This window comes from Pleurodeles waltl, chromosome 6 (genome assembly GCF_031143425.1).
Source record: "Pleurodeles waltl isolate 20211129_DDA chromosome 6, aPleWal1.hap1.20221129, whole genome shotgun sequence".
NCBI lineage: Eukaryota > Metazoa > Chordata > Amphibia > Caudata > Salamandridae > Pleurodeles > Pleurodeles waltl.
Window position 1 is genome coordinate 1362912381 of NC_090445.1, and position 15362 is coordinate 1362927742.

The following is a 15362-nucleotide window of genomic DNA, read 5'->3' on the forward strand; positions in this document are numbered from 1 at the left end:
GTGTTTAGTTTCACTTGGGAGGAACATTTCCAGCACCTCTGCAAAGGCCTCACTATTAAGTCCTGTATGTGCCAAATAGGGCAGGGTTCAGTGCTGTATTTGGGACACCAGGTATGGAGTGCCCAGGTGGCACCCCTACAGCCAAAAATTGACACCATTCTGGCTTGCGAGCCTCCCAAGACCCAGACTGAGGTGAGGGCCTTTCTAGGCCTCACTGGTTATTACAGGAGGTTTGTCAAGGGATATAGCACCATTGTTGTCCCCTTGAATGAGTTGGCTTCCAAGAACCAACCAAGGAAAGTGATCTAGACAGAGGCTTACCAGACCGCTTTTGAAGCCCTGAAGGCTGCCACGTGCACAGCACCTGTGCAGAGGGCACCTGACTACTCCAAGGAGTTTGTTATGCAAACCAAAGCCTCGGAGCATGATATAGGAGCAGTACTCTCACAGCTTAATGAAGAGGGCCTAGATCAACCTGTAGCCTTCATTAGCAGGAGGTTACTTCCCAGGGAAAGTAGGGTGGGTGCAATAGAGCGTGAAGCTTTTGTTTTGTGGTCTGGATACTGAAGAAGCTAAGACCCTACTTGTTTGGGACTCACTTCTGGGTTCAGACCGTCCACAGGCCCTCAGACAGTTAATGCAAATGAAGGGTGGGAATCCAAAACTGTTGAGGTGGTCCATTTCCCTACAGGGGATAGACTTTATGGTGGAACACCACCCTGGTACAGAACACCCCAATGCTGATGGTCTGTTCAGATTCTTCCGCCTTAGTGAGGAAAACTCCCATGAGGTTGGGTAGTTGCTCCCCACTTTTAGCTGGGGGGACACGTGCTAGACTTGGCATCCTTGGCGTGGTCTCCCCTAATTTTTCGTCTCTGTTTCTCAGGTTGTTGATGAGTGCTGGACTCTGTTTTTGCTGTTTTTGATACTCTGTGCACTTTACCACTGCTATCCAGTGCTAAAGTGCAAGTGCTCCCATGTAAAGTATATGTGTAATTGGCTTTCCATGATTGGCATATTTGATTTACTAGTACGTTCCTAGAACAGTGCACTAGAGGTGCCCAGGGCCTGTGAATCAAATGCTACTAGTGGGCCTGCAGCACTGGTTGTGCCACCCACACGAGGAGCTCTGTAAACATGGCTAAGACCTGCCACTGCAGTATCTGTGTGTGCAGTTTTGCAAGGCCTAAACCTTCCCTTTTTATACACGTAAGGCACCCCTAAGGTAGGCCCTAGGTAGTCCCACAGGCAGGGTGCAGTGTATGTTTAAGATAGGACATATATGAATGTGTTTTATATGTCCTAGCAGTGTACTACTGCCACATTTGGTTTTCATTGTGCAAGGCCTATCTCTCTCATAGGTTAACCTGGGGGCTGCCTTTAAACAATATTAAAGTGTAGATTTATTTTGGGAGCAGATAGAAATTGGAGTTTAGGGTCTCTGAACTCACAATTTAAAAATACATCTTTTGGTAAGGGTTGTTTTTAGATTGTGTGGTTGAAAATGCCACTTTTAGAAAGTAGGCGTTTTCTTGCTTAAACCATTCTGTGACTCTGCCTGTTTGTGGATTTCCTTTTATGGGTCAGTTTGACAGCTGAGCTGTTTGCACCTCTCCTCTAGACAGTGACACAAAGGGAGCTGGGGTGTAGCCTGCATATCCTGATGACTGTCTGTGTTGGGAGGGAGGGGAGGAGTGGTCACTCACACCTGAAAGGGCTGTGCCTGCCACACAATGCAATCTACAACCCCCTGGTGTGTGTCTGGGGCCTGGCCTGGGCAAGGTAGGTTCTCACAAACAAGAGAGATTTTCCTTTGAAATTTGCCTACTTCAGAGGCAGAAAGGGGTATAAGTAGTGGACCCAAAACCCCTAAAAATTAAAAGACTTCAAGGAGTCAAGAGGAATCTCTGCCTGGAGAAGATCTGAAGAGCTGAGGAGAAGTGTTGCCCTGGCCTGTGACTGTGCTGTGTTGGGATATCCTGCAGATGCTGCTTCTGTCTGTGCAAGGGGACAGAGACTGTACTTTGTTGCATTCCTGCTTGAGAACTCACTCCAAGGGCTTGGAGTAGAGCTTACCTCCTGTTTTGAAGCCTCAGGGACAGCAAAGGGTTCACCAACCAGACCCGAGTCTACTTGCTGTGGACTCTAGCTTGCCAGAGGGTGCCATTCCAGTTTCTGGTACCTGGAAGTGAATTCCTGGAGAAAACATAGTCTAGCGACGATGGACGACTCTGTGCAACTTTGCAAAGGATGCCGATGTCCGGAACTGCGACACTGCCTGCCCCCATTCAGTGGACCTTCCTGAGTGCGACAAACCCAACAACCCTGTAAGCTGATGCTGCTACCCCGGAACCGCAACGCCATCTGTCCTGGGGCCGTGGACCTCGTAGAACTCCAACGACCCTGTAGGACTTGCGTTGCTGTAGCCACCGATCGCACCCAATTTCGTTGACACTGGAGTGTCATAAGTCCGATGTCCATGACGAACCAATGCCGTTGCAGCGCCTGTGATCCTGTGACGACATCGCTACCCAGTGAGGTTGCACTGCAACATCGTGACTCCACCGGACTTCGCATCTGCGGGAACCAAGGGACAAACTTCGCATCCAATGCCGCTTCACCTCCACCACTCTGCAGTAAGGACCCGACGCCGCAGTGCGACACCTCTGCCCTTCTGCCCCGTGGCACCGGAACCGATGCAGCATTGGACCTAGCGAAACCACTCTCCCCGACTCCGTGCACCGGCCTGTTTGCTACTTGTCTACTAAGGTACTGTACCTTGGGGTCGAACGACTCTGTAAACAGCACCATTGACATCGAGTTGTAGGAACGACTCCGTCACTACGCTGCTTGGTACCAACTTTCAGTATTTGTGCCTCAAGGCACTGTTTGCATGCCTAAATGCAGTGCTAAATTTGTATTTTTAACTGTATATTGTGGATTTTTATCGTATTTGGTCTTGTTTATTTAGATAAAATAAAATAATAACAATTTCCCAGTTTCATAGAAATGACCACTAAATTTGCACAGATGCATTTTGATTGATAAAATTATAAATCACACAAGGATAATATGTGGAAACCTAGTTCCAGTCAGTGGGGTAGCCAGTGTGTCATGAGCCTGTATGCAAAGAAGGAAATGGACCCCTAAAACCCATGTTTGATCACTGAAATACAGCAATAAACAGGATATAGCGGGGCCTTCAGGCCTCTGTGCTTTGATGCCACTGCATTAATGGAAGCTATGCCCCTAGTTCAAGCGAATATTTATTGTTTGTACATTACATAATAAAGTATCGTGCTTTATACTGACCCCATTAAAATCTTCCATGGCATTCCAGCATTACAAAGAACATGTTTCATTTGTCCTTCAACTATTACTTTAAAATATTAATACAGTTCAATTAGATATTCATGGTTTGTTGTATTACAAAACAATTACATCCTACAGCCCTACCAATATCCTCTCATCCTGCAAGCAGAGAAAAAGTAAACATCAATCACCAGATTAGAAGAATACTTGGCAATTTGACCAATGGACCTCTGTTACAAAACAAAATGTAAAGGAATCTTTTTTGCTCTAACACCTTAACACCATAATGGCTATTTACAAGATACCCATCACCTTACAAAAACACAAAAGAATATGCTCACTGAGCACTAGAATTGGTCTCAATGAAAATATTTCACACATTTATCTTAACTTTTTTATCCTGTGGTGAAAAATTGAGTTGTTGGTTGACTGGGTTGTGAGCCCTGGCCAAGCAGCAGCCACAATCCTTGTCTGGGTAAGATATAAGCAAACCCCAAATTAACCTGTGCTAACTCTCTGGTAGCTTGAGTTGGATAATCGCAGAAACAAGAATTCTGTCTCTACGTGTAGTATACATCAGCACCATTACTGCAAGATCGGATATATACTTTAATTACACAATCTTTGCGGTATGATTTACACATTCTTACCTTTTCAATGATTGATCTTTATGCGCTCTCCACTATTGTGACCACATTCAGATGGGTTTCATGCTTGTCACGGGTTTCACCAGGTTGTGTCTCTGTCACATATGGGGTCATTTGGAGTTTGTCACGTGTGTTTGTGAACCCTAGCTGGACACATGGGCATGCCATGAAATGTTGATCAACACTGAATTTCCACAGATGGCCTCCAATATTTTGTTGGAGGCACCTCACTAGGACACCACTGTTTTTTGTTTTGTTTTGTGTATAGTTGTTTGGAAGTATAAACAAAGTTTAGTAACTTAATTTGTAGACAGTCGAAATTAGTTAGCTGATGAGCTTTCCTTTATGAACTGTATTTGCAGCCTTGAAAAAGTCAAGTATTGACGAAACACGTGTCGGCTGTGGATGGTTTTGAACTGTCACATCTGTTGCGGTTGTTGACGTTTTCGATTTCTACAGACTTTGTGAACATCATCTGTTTGGACACCGACTAACTTATCACGGAAAAATAAAATAAGAAATATGGAAGATGTGATGTGCCATGGTTGGATCTTCGTAAAAGAGCAGTCAGGCTTAACCTGAAGGCAATGTGTCAAATATTTGTGCAGCGCTTTAAACAGTAAAACTTTGAAAAGCCACACAAAAGGGTCCCACACCAGGTAAGGAAAATAGAACTAAATGTAATAAATAACACAGAACCAAAACAAAAACTTCCAATCGGTAAAACTTGGGATAGGAATTTTTGAAGAATAAACAGTTGCATAGCACCTAAAAGTACAACCTAGAACATCAGGTCATGCTGGACGGTGACAAAACCATAGTTCAGAGTGACCGCGAAGGAGTGTGGGCCAGCTACGGGGATCAGCTGGGCTCGCTGAACAAAATACCTTAAATCATAGTTTTGAAGCTTTCTGTGGATCCAAGGCAAAGATACATCTCGCAGCTGATGCAATGTGCTGCTTCCGAGACGTGGCAAGGTTGCAGTGGAAGGTCCTGTTGCATTGACATAGACATGGCTTGCGATGCGAAGCATGCATTGTGCAGACATGGCGAGGACCTGCTCTCGGGAAGTGTTGGCTCTAAAGACGATGCTTCAAATCCAAGTTGTGGGATGTAGCAGCAACGAGTCTCCTGTGCTGGACCCAGTCCTGGTAACAGTGGCGATACCTTGGTTCTGCTCGAGTATGTGCCCCTCAGCCGAAAAGATGCATAGGTTCAACTCAGAGATGCACTGCTCAGCAGAAAGGATGTGTCTGTTCTACTGAGAAGCACCTTAGGCATACTTCCAAGAGTCTAGGACTGAGGTGGCACCACTTGGCAGGGTAGACTCACAGATGGCAGAGACCAGGTGCAGAAGGAAGGTGGTTGGAAGTCATTTATGTCCCTGAGGGTCTGTTTCAGGAGGCCAGCAAACTAGTCTTTGGAGTCACTCTGAGTTGGAGTCCTCATTCCCAGGCAAAAGGGCAGCAGTCAACAGGTCAGCACAGCAAAGCAGGAGTCCAGCAGAGTGCAGTCCTTCAGCAGCACAGTAGCCCTTCTTCCTGGCAGAGTATTCACAGGTCCAAAATTATGATGAAATGGCGATGTCTGAAGTCCATTTCTTACACCCAGTGGTGCCTTTGATGTGGTAGAGACTTCAAAGTAATGCCTTTGAAGTGCACAGATGTCCTTCCCTTTCTGCACTAGCTCCGGACTGGCTACAGGGGATAAGCAGCCCTTTGTGTGGGAACAGGACACAGCCTACTCAGGTGTAGGTGAGGCTGTGTCTAGCTCCTTCCTCCCATCCATCCCTCCATCCCAAGTTGACCCATCAAGTCGCAAATGGCTCATCAGGTCACATCTGAGCTCCCACCGTCTGTGCCTCTCTAGAAGGAATACACAAAGCCCAGCTGCTAATTACACCCAGTCGTGACCAGAGGCAGGCTGCAGGCACTAAACGAATAAGGCAAGAAAATGCTACCTTTCTAAAAGTGGTATTTTCAGAATTGAAATTTAAAAAGGAAATTACAGTTTTAAAAGGTAACCAGTAACCCCAATGTTCTCGTATGGGAGAGATAGTCCTTGCAGTAGTGTAAAGAGTTTTTCACCACTAAGACATGTAAAACTTTCAGGGTCAACCCTAGGTTTGAACTATATGTATTAAAAAGGAAGGTTTGGCCTGGCCAAAGGGTTATTTTGTCAGGTAAAAATGACAGTTTAAAACTGCACGCACAGACTCTTCAGTGGCAGGCCTGAGACATGTTGTGGGTGGCACAATCAGTGCTGCAAACCCACTAGTATCATTTAACTTAAAGGCCCTTGGCATAGGTGGTGCACTTTATTATAAAGTTATAAGTAAATTAAATATGCCAATTGGGTATATGCCAATGTTACCATGTTTTAGGGAAGGAGCACAGGCACTTCAGCACTAGTTAGCAGTGGCAAGGTACGCAAAATCCTAAGGCCAGCAAAAACCAAGTCCGCAAAAACAGGAGGCCTGAAGGCAAGACATTAAAGGGAAATCACACTAAGACTGTCAGGTCTAAAATGTGTCCCCCATCTGAAAGTGGGAAAAACTACCCAATCCCTTGACAATTCTCTTCAATAAGGTGGGAGAACCTAGAGAGACCATCAGCACTGATGTGGTATGTTCCAGGTCAGTGTTCCACCACAAAGTCCATTCCTTTTAGGGAGCTGGACCACCTTAGCAGTTTGGGATTCTTAACCCTTATCTGCTTTAAAGATCTGAAGGGTCTGTGGCCTGTCTGAACTAGGAAATGAGTACCAAACAGATATGGTCTCAGCTTCTTCATTTTCCAGACCACAGCAAAGGCTTCCCATTCTATTGCACCACACCTCTGTTCCCTGGGAAACAACTTCCTACTGATAAAGGGTACAGGTTGATCTAGATCCTCTTCGTTTAGCTGTCAGAGCATGGGCCATACACCATGCTCTGAAACATCTGTCTGCACAATTAATTCTTGGTAGAAGCTGGGGGATTTGAGCACTGGTGTTGTGTACATGGTCTTTGTCAGGATGTCAAAAGCTTTCTGACATGCCTCTGTCCATATTACCTGATGTGGCTGTTTCATGGAATCAGCTCTGTCAAGGGTGCCACAATGGTGCCATACCCCTTGACAAATCTCCTGTAGTAGCTAGTGATGTCTAGGAAGGCCCTCAACTCTGCCGGGTTCTCGGGGTGGGGGTTCTAAAGCGAGAATGTTTCAATCTTGGCCCCAAGGGACTGCACCTTGCCTCCTCCCACGTGGTGTTCCAAGTAGACCACTGCCTACTGCCCTATCTGGTACTTACTGGCCTTGATACAAAGGCTGGCCCTCTGGAGAGCCTGAAGCACTTTCCTGAGGTGGCACAGGTAGTCCTCCTATCTAGGACTGAAGTCTACAATGTCATCTAGATAGGCAGCACTGAAGTTCTCCAACCCACCTAGGACCTGGTTTACCACCTGCTGGAATGTGGCAAGGGCATTCTTCAACCCAAAAGGCATTTCCTGGAACTTGAAGTGGCTTTTTGGGGTGGCGATCACAGACCTCCCTTTTGCCCCCTAAGTTAAAGCAATCTACCAGTACCCAGACATTAAATCAAACATGCTGAGGAACGTGGCAGCTCCTAGCCTATCTATGGGCTCATCAGTTCCGGGGAAGGGGTGTGCATCAGTTTTGGTGACTGCATGGAGCCACAGTAGTCTACACAGATCGCAAGTTCTGGAGTCATACATGGAGGGGTAGCCTTGGTGACCAACCCTTGGTGACCAACACCACTGGTCGGTACCAAGGGCTGTTTGAGGGCTCAATAATACCTAAATCCAGCATCTTGGACACTTCTTCCTTAATGCTGGCTCTCACCTTATTACACAACCTGTACATTTAACTCTTCACAGGCATTCTGTCCTCAGTATCAATATCATGGGAACATCATGTAGTGAGTTCTGGGGTAAGGGAGAATAAAGAGACAAAATGCCCCAACAACTGGTGGCAGTCTCTGTTGTTCTAGGGTCAGTGTAGAGGAGAGACTGAGACCATCCACTGACCCATCCTGCTCCTTGGAAGAGAAGAGGTCGGGGAGCGGTTCCCTCTCCTCTTCCACTCCATTATCCTTGACCAGATGCTTGGTCAACTCAAACCTCCCAAAGTGGGCTTGCTGGAAAATCGTAGAGGTTAAATGGGGACAAATCATTTCAGAACAGTGACTGGTACACCAGGAAAACCGTGTCCCGAGAGGTTCCCCATCTGGCTGCTCCCTTGAATGACGTGGAAAAGACTGATTGGAAAGCTAAGTCAGGAAGCCTCCCTGGGACATAGAAAAGAGGAGAAAGACAGAAAGTGGGAGTTCAGCGGCATGGTAGAAGCGAACAGAACCGCAGAAAGGGAAGAGAGTAGCAGGAGTCTTGATGTGTCCAGGGCAGAGCCGAAGGACAATCCTGAAAGATAACCCTGCAACCCTTGAGTGGACAAGGAAAACACACCTGACAGCTGCATCCCTGGAGGGACATGGCTCTTCAAGGTACGTGATCTCATACTCTGTCAGAACGGGTGGTTACAGGAAAGAGGGGGAGGACGGAGGGCAGAAAGCGGAAAAGGGGGCATCACCAATGCATGAATCTTGTTTTTCCTTCTTGTTTCATGACACACTTGACAGCAGTGTGCATGAGGGTAAATACTGGAAAGGAAAGCATGCAATTAAAGAGTGAAGGGGCACACAAAACCTATTACTTTGGTGAAACCAAAAGTGTGCACTGGGTCCCTTTACCCCACCTTCTTTCCCCCACACATCCGTCTTTCCTCCCCTTTCTCATCGCTTACACAGAGAAAGACCTCAGACATCCACGTACCAGTTATTGTGCCTTCTTTCTGAGGTACCAAGAGTCATCCCAGGAGCCAAGATGTACCTAAAGAAGAAATAAAAGCTGGGAAGAAATTATATTAACCCAACGTTACGGACATTTCTCCTGGTCAAAAGAAAGGGACACAAGACAAAGATAAAGGAAAAGACGGCACAACTGTGAAAATAAAGCAAGTTCAGTGAAACTATTTCCCTGTTTTGGGCCTATTTATTCTAAGAAATAGGAAACAGCCATGGACAGTCCCTACACAGATTCACAAACCCTGGTACAGTGGGTCTTGAGGCAATGGACGTGTAGTACCCTCAAATGGTTTCTTGGAGTTTTGAGGTCCACGAGGTAGGTGGCATCATTCACTCCTTCACCTTATAAGGCCCAGACCAGTCTTGCAAGGCCCTGGGCTCCACAGGCTTAATTTGAAGGTAAAAAGTTATGAGGGAAACCATTCCAAGGATGCCAGGTCTAACTTCAGTGAAGAGTGTGGGGCACTGGAAAGGATCTCAATAACATGTGCTGGATGGATGGAGGGCCCAGCAGCTGTTGGATTCGAGTACCAGTGTCCTGGATGCAGAACATCTTTTGGTGGACAGAGGGGCCCAGCTGCAAGAATCCGATGCTTACTTCCTTGAGCGTCGGTTGACCTGGATGTAACTATCCAGTCTTGGGTCCCTGGATCAAACCTTGCAAGATTCAGGTCCTTGCTGCTGATGATGATCCTCGTCAACCTGGCTGGCACTGGAGGTTAACCTGCTCTGTGTAGGTGCTATCTCTAGATGCTCTTTTCTGGTCCTCAACTTGCTGTTATAATGCAAAGAAGAAAGGGAAGGCCATCAAGAATTGCATTTTTAAAGGGCTTCAATGCCTTCACGTAATAAAGCAACCGAGAAGGTGGCATTACTTATTGTACTGAAGTGTCCTTGGCTCATCACTGCTGCTGTGAAATGGTAATTATTTGAGCATGCACCACAAAGAAGAAATGCTGTGAATGTTCACATGATAAACATTTATTTTTAAACTCCCAGCATGCTATAGTGATTATCAGTATTCTCCTTAGACATGGAGAAGTTCCGGTACTAATGGGAGGCGGGGAGGGGAAATTGCCAAAATTAAGTACCAGCGAGTATTAGCTCATTTAAAGTATTGTCCCTAAGAAGGCCTTACTGCTCATAAGGCAGGATGCATGATGTTAACAAGTAGGACATGTAAACGCTTATTACAAATTTCCTTACAGTGAAAATGCCCCAAAGCCATTTTTACATTAGCAAGGCTGACTGTTCCATAAGAAAACACAGGGATATAATAGTAAGTACTAATACTGGATCTTAGGATTGGGACCAGCTGCAAAAATAATTAAACAACTACTTAATAGTTATTATGCTGAAAATGTTTTATTTGCCACTTCTGCTAGCCAGAAATTATCGTTTGAATAACCCCTTGACGAGGTGTGAACTTGCTCCCAGAGTTGAGACAAAGGCTTTGGGTGTTGGGAAGTGGTGCTTTTCTCTTGACAGTTTGCCACCTGGCTGTGCCCAGATGCTTGATAAACTTCAAAGAGGACTACAGGTCACAAACAGATGGAGCTAACACTCAGGCTTGCCCCCCAGCTAGGCCGACCTGAATCACATTGGCCCTCTATTTGATGTTACAGTGCCAAAGCGTGCTTCACGGATCTGGTGGGTTTACATATAAAACACGGGTTCACTTCAAAGGAGAGATGCAGGATACCAAAATTATTCTCCCGAAAATCACACTTTTTATTCTACTAGACTTCTTTCTCTGGGTTTTTGGGGCTCTTGTGGCTATTTCAAACTGGATTTTAATGTTAGATGTTGAAGAACACTAGGAGTACCATATTACACTCCCACCACATAACCCCAGAGGCCACGTTTACTCTGGTTAAAGACTGCTGCCATCTTGAAAATGCCCAAAGTGAGTAGGGGTAGCCCTGGCAACATTTACCCCATTGGTAAGGACATAGCCAAAGTTCATTCCCACCCACTAGCTTGTGCGAGGCATAAATGTGGCACCTCCAGACACCCACTTTAGAACACTCCTGGACTTGTGAAAGATCAGAGGAGGTCTAGGCCTGAACAGAATAATTCCACTGGCAGAGTCGGAAGAATTTGTTAATTTGGCTATACTCTTGTAACACAGAATAACTTTTAAAATCTGCCGCTACATCAGCTGCATTCATCTACAGCAATTATTTGTTTCTAAGAGGGATGGACAGGGAGCAGTCCCTGCATGTTTACAAACCACTGCAGAATAAAGTTTAATATGCAGTGGTTTTTAAACATAGAAGGACTGCACCCTCTTGCAGCCCTGTTTAGAAACAACCACTGCAGTGCACACCCTCGGCGCCCTTAGATACCCTTCAGTAATTATTACTACACAGTATGTAAGGGTGCTGAAGAGTGTGCACTGCAGTGATTTTTTATACAGGGCAGAAAGAGGGAGAAGTCCCTCCTGGTTCAAAAACTCCTGCAGGGCATAGTCGATGATGGCCTTATATACTTTGCAGTAATTACTTCAGAGTAATTAAGGAGTATGCATTGTAGAGTGGTATGCTGTGGTTTCTGAAGTTTAAAAACCACTGCATACCACTTGGCTGCAGCACTCATACATACTCTGCAGTAATCACTGCAGATTATATAAGGGCACTGAGTGAAGTTCGGTTGTGTTATTTTCTTAGCCCAAAATGCATACTCGCATTCAGTTTTAGAAGTAAGGGTGCCTTTTGCACTAAGAAAATAGCACCAAATGCCCACACCGCCCCACCACTGAATCTTAATGTAACTTTGCAGATTTTAATAGAATCAAATTCTGCCAATTCCACCCACCTCTAATGAGGAGTGAACTTGCTGTCTGATATCTGAGAAGAGCAATTGCCAAGAGTCAACTGGGAGTCAGAGGCTGACCTGTCATTCTGCCCACCTGATTTAGATGTTTTCACTGCCTGTCACCACCAGAAAACCCTGGTAGTAAGGGGCTGTGAAAACTGATAAGTTCTCCACTCACCATGGGAGAGGACTCCCATAGTGAGGGGAATACTGTATTTTTTATTTTTCAAAAAAGAAATATCCAATTTCAGGATTTTCTGTCTGAAAATTAGAAAAGGAACCTGCTTGGTTGAGGGCTCTGTCCTGCTGATGGAGCACTGTACAGCACAGAAAAAAGCATTGACAGGAACTGCTGTGACAGCGGCTCCTGACAGTGCTTTATGAATGACTGCAGCTTTCCGGTCATTTATATATCTGGTGGGCGGTCCCTTCACCAGGGCAATGGAGTAATTTACTCCATTGACCTTGCAGAACAACAGGATTTCCACAAATATTTAAATGAGGCCCTAAGTCAGAAGGTAAAGTATTTTGCCCAGGACGAACCTGGTTGGTGTATACGACCTTTACTCCATCACAACCGGCATCAAATTGTACATAGGTCCTATTCTACTGCGACCAATGACCATCAATGGCGCTTTGTGCTTTTTGGCACTCTTTATTTGTAAAACTTTAATTATTATTTTTTATTTTGTTTAGTAAATGTTACTCTATTTTTTTAATTTGCTTTGAGATTTTTATTGTTTTAGTTTTCACCTTCATTACTGTCTAGTTCTGTGTAATTCATTGAAATATCTAATTTAAGCATGTTTGCTCCGTGCCATATATACCAGCAGTGCTTGATTTGTGAACTAAAGAGTGCAGGTGTCCAGATATCTGCTCAGAAACTCGTGGATGGAGCAATTAAGCTTCAGCACATTGAATAGGAAAGCTGGCAGTCTTTAATGTACTACCGGACACCACTCACCCTTTTTTCTTGCTCTTGCGGGCTCCTGCTTTCTTCCTTTATGACGGTTTTGCCGTCCTCTCCTCCCTCCCCCTACCCGATCTGTTTTTTCATACTTTTGCACTCTGTATATAGCTCATATGAAAAAACTAAGTGCTGGCCCCCAAAAATAAGTGCTGGCGCCCCCACCAGATCAAATTAAGCACTGGCTACCAGGATGTTGAGCTCAGGTTTATTTAGTGACTTGAGGAGATCACCCTAACAAAGATTGCGATTATTACTTGAAGTGGGCACTTAGACACCTCAAGTAATAAACCAATTTCTTATAGCAAATGATACAGATATACTGAAGAAATAACAAAGGCCGCAGACCAGGTTGACTTACATTTAATGGGGTGTTGATTCATAAATAATGATTGTGAAAAAACAGGTAAGCCCTTAATAAGGCATGCCTGAGGATGTATACGTTTATACTAACTAATTCATTGAGCGTCATTGCCATAAGTGTAAGGAACAACAACATAAACAAAAATCTTGCATGGCTACCTTCCAGTTTATCGTATGAGGCTTGATTTTCTAGGAAGTACTAACCAGAGATCTACTTATCTGCACATAGACTTAAAATATTTGTTATAGTTCAATAGAAAACATAACTTCAGCAACGACTGTAATCTATGTCGCAATAAATAATAGTATCTTACTGTTCCTTAAAAGGTTCCTAAAAATGAAAATAATTCAGAACTATTATAGTAAAGGAAAAATGAATATATGTATCTACAAAGCAGACTCGCCAAGATTAAATATAGATCTCGTAAAATTATTGAAACACCAACTTTTCACAATCAAATATTGTAGATTCCTCACGTGTAGTAGATTTCCAAATTAGCTGATCCGCCATTTTTGTTTAGAATTTTCAACATCCCTGTGCCATAGGTTTCTCAGGATTATATTAACGCTCTGAAAAGGAGTGAATAAAACTCATAATAGGCCCCAGAATACAAAGGATTCGCAAAACCTAAGAAACCACAAAGTTTCCCTCTATCAAACATGGGTGATGTTATTAACAGACCGCATGGTATGTTTAATTCACAGTCGTCCTGAAACAAAGCCACTCATTTTGTAACAACAAAAATTAAAGAGCTATTGTGACTACTAACTGGCGTCCTACAAGCACTGTTACTGGCGAGCTCAAACACTTTTTAATTTACATCTTTCAGTCACGTTGTGGATAGAAGCTGGATTCTTGTCAAACTACCCTGGAACCCTATATTCTGAAACTACCATCTGCAGTGCCCCTCGCAATGCAACATCCTCAATCCATCAAGTCGAATTCGTATCCAGCCATCCAAAATCCAAATATTGTGAAACTAAGCGCCCCTCTCATTCCAACAGACCTCAGCAAATCACTCCGGCTGCTAGCCATATCCATTTCACTAGTCACCAGCATCCTACATAAACAAGTAATTTACAAACCAACTATACTTTGCATCTGACCTGCATAAACAATATAAGTCTCCGAGCACACTTTTTCATCTGTAACGTTTTCGTCTCATTAGGGACGGAGGACAAGTTCATACCAAGTAAAATGAGATCTCAGTATATTGTAGCAACCATATGCCGAGCCCCTCAAATGTAATAACCCCAATCAAACAAACACACTTATGACTCTCATCATTCCGATCCCTAGGGGTGAGGGGGGGGAGCGGTCACATCTCTTTAAACAAACAGTAAAGCACCTTGCATTTTTTTTTAGCGAAACAGTGATTCATTCCAACTTGAAATGATTTATAATGAAACTCGTTCATGTCAGAAAAACATTATTTTTCACCCTGCAAAGAAAATGCGCCCACAAAATTGTTATTCTCAAACGAAATCACTGTTTTGTTTTAACCACTTACCCATGGCAAAGATTCTTCATCGCGAGCGACGTTGAATTGAGTCCCGCAAACGTGGGAGTTTTAAAAGCTCCTACAAACTTTGTTAACTCAACAGTCTTTTAAGTATTCCCTCAATCGCAGGTTACAGGTTTCGAAACACCGTTAAGTGATTAGGGCTCGATTGAATTAAATAGACGAGCCAATCGCTAATTGAATTACCGAGCCACTATCAAAACGGAATTCACAGAACACTTTATTCTAATTCCATTTCTAAATCATCTTTTTTCCTGAACTGAATTTGAACAAGGACACACACAAATTGTTAACGAGTTATAACTATAATTGTACAAACCATTCAATAAAAATATTTTAAATATATCTTAACATTACCCATGGCAAGAATAGATCTCAACACAAAACATTAACTGTGCCAATCGGCTGAGACTTTGTTCCTGTTGCCACACTGCTGCCCTTCCCAATCTAGCCATCAATATATACACACCAAATTACATTGTGCACGTAGGAAAACAGAAGAGGAGAAAGACATTTCTGTATTACTCTTGACAAGGAAGAAATTGAACCCACCACTTTAGCCAGGGCCGGCTTTAGGGAAATGCGGCAGGTGCAGCCGCACCTAACACTGACCTTTGCAGGAGGCGCTGTGTTAAAAAAAGATCTTATGGGTTTAAAAGATGTAAACTTCACTCTGTCTCCAGCAGTTTCCAAAAATGTCAAGATAACTGGTGATTAATGTTCCAGCTGATGAGAGATCAGAATGCTGTCTAGTGGCAGTTTTGACTCAGCATAGTCGTGCAGAGGGTAATGGGCCTGCTGCAAAGAAAGTGTACCATGCAGATCACAGAACTGAGTGTGAGTGAATTATGAGTTGCAAAATATGAATGTACT

At 44.1% G+C, this 15362-nt stretch overlaps 1 long non-coding RNA gene across 4 annotated transcripts in view; it reads right to left on the reverse strand.

Moving 5' to 3' along the window:
* Positions 1 to 14559, reverse strand: part of LOC138300844 (uncharacterized) — a 28589-nt gene extending 14030 nt beyond the window's left edge. Inside the window, exons 1-3 of one of the 4 annotated variants that reach the window (XR_011205027.1) lie at positions 14478 to 14559; positions 13444 to 13536; positions 8788 to 8844 (exon numbers count right to left, since the gene is read on the reverse strand). This is a non-coding gene — a long non-coding RNA (uncharacterized lncRNA). Of the gene's footprint in view, positions 1 to 7845; positions 8845 to 8963; positions 9595 to 13443; positions 13537 to 14477 lie in introns of those variants that run through there. The other 3 variants (XR_011205026.1, XR_011205025.1, XR_011205028.1) reach the window with 3 other exon arrangements.
* Between the last annotated feature and the right edge of the window lie 803 nt (positions 14560 to 15362).